The following is a 1957-nucleotide window of genomic DNA, read 5'->3' as shown; positions in this document are numbered from 1 at the left end:
CCTACTGATGGCAGTGGTGGCCCATCGGGAGTGGTCACTGCGAAGACGCCAGCTGCAGCCGGGGAGGCGTGGTGGGGGCTGCATGCTCCATGGAACCAGGGAGAACCAGGAGCAGGCAGGAGCCCTGCCCGCTTCCAAGTTGGCAGGTCCCCACCCTCCTGGGTACAGCTACAGCAGCACAGCTACAGCTGTGGATCCAGGCATCCCTATGCTCTTAGGGGCCAGCGAAGCCTCACTGCCCCCACAGGCTCAGAAGTGCCTGCTCCCATTGCATAACCTCTTCCCACTCTGTTTTTGAAGCAAAGTTGAGGCCAAGCCCATCACTGTTGTGACCTGGCCATGTGTGCGCACCCTCCTGGCGGTGCTGACACCCCAGCCCCCTACAAACTTTGGACACTGACAAACATGAGAGAGAGGCTGAGGGGGAGCCAAGGGTGGCTTGGCAGGGGCCTGCAAGTGCCCCTCAGCAGGAACAGCTTGGGTCTCATGGATGACATTATTGATGGTGGCAGGAGGCAGGCTCCTGGGCAGAAAGGTGCAGGTCCAGTGAAGTCCCACCTTCAAGCCAGGGACAGCCTGAAGGCTGGGGGCCAGACTGTCACTTCCGGGTGGAGTCCATCGCCCAGAATGAGAACTCACGATGCTTATTCTGGGCCGTCCATGGCCCAATCAGCATGCACTTCCTCCCTTCTGAAGCCCATAAAAACCTCGGACTCAGCCAGACTCACAGAGACATCAAATCGACCTGCCTGTGGAAAGGAGCTACTCTCTGCTGGTCTCCTGAGAGCTGTTGTGTTGCTCAGTGAAGCTCCTCTCTGCCCTACCATCCAGTTGTCTGTGTACCTCATTGTTCCTGGATGTGGACAAGAACTCAGGACCCACAGAATGGTGGAACTGAAAGAACTGTAACACAAACAGGGCTGAAACATGACTGCCATCCCCCACCGCCCCACCACTCCACTGCTTGCCGCTTTGTGGGTGACTAGAAGAGAAGAGCTGTGGCCCTTTGAGAAGCCCAGACCCAGGGGCTCCTAGAACCAGGGCTATGACACCCTCTTTAGGGCTCTGCAGTTCCTGGTGTCTCCAAGCTCCCAGGTGCCACTGCACTCCCTGGTGCCTGCAGTGGAAGCTCCTTGCGGTATGCCTGGTCCAGCCACAACCTTGCATGGAGCCGGCACCTGGAGCTGCCTGCCTGCTGCACCCGGCATGCCTGGCTATGCACAGTGTGGCCAGACCCTGTGCTCACACACCGTTTGCTGCTGCACACCTGGTTCACCCATGGCAGGCATGTGATCCAGGCCGGTAACGCAAGCAGAGTGCAACCTGCCGGGCCAAATGGGTGGAACAAGCACGGCGAGCCCAAGCAACACTTGGGTAAAGGCACTACTGGCCACAGAGGTTTCCAGCTGGAAAAGCGACATCCCAAGAATCCCATGACACTACTATAAATGGGCACAGCTTTGTACTATGCTGCTCAGATAGAACTGGTCAGACAAGGCCAATGGGTCAGAGGTAGTTCTCTCTGCTAGAGGTGAGTCTCGCTGAAGAGCCATAGCTTAGAGCCTGGGGCTGGGAGTTTTGTGCTATAGGAAAATTGGATAGGAATAGAAGGGATGAATTCTAATTTTTTGGCAAGCTGTATGTGGTATTCAAAATCCAAAATCAACATCACCTGATATCCATAGGATACACAATGATGAAAAATACAATGATTAAAAAACATGCTGGCCAGATGTGGTGGCTCATGCCAGCAGCACCAGTACTTTGGGGGGCTGAGGTGGGAGTATCACTTTACCCCAGGAGTTTGAGACCAGCCTGGGCAACATAATGGGATCTTGTCTCTACAAAGAATTTCAAACATCAGCCAGACATGTTGGCTGAGGCAGGAGGATCTCTTGAGCCCAGGAGTTTGAGGTTACAGTGAGCTATGATTGTGTCACTGCACTCCAGCCTGAAC

Source organism: Piliocolobus tephrosceles, chromosome 10 (genome assembly GCF_002776525.5).
Source record: "Piliocolobus tephrosceles isolate RC106 chromosome 10, ASM277652v3, whole genome shotgun sequence".
Taxonomy (NCBI): domain Eukaryota; kingdom Metazoa; phylum Chordata; class Mammalia; order Primates; family Cercopithecidae; genus Piliocolobus; species Piliocolobus tephrosceles.
The sequence above is the reverse complement of the archived record's forward strand: the minus strand, read 5'-3'. Positions refer to the sequence as shown.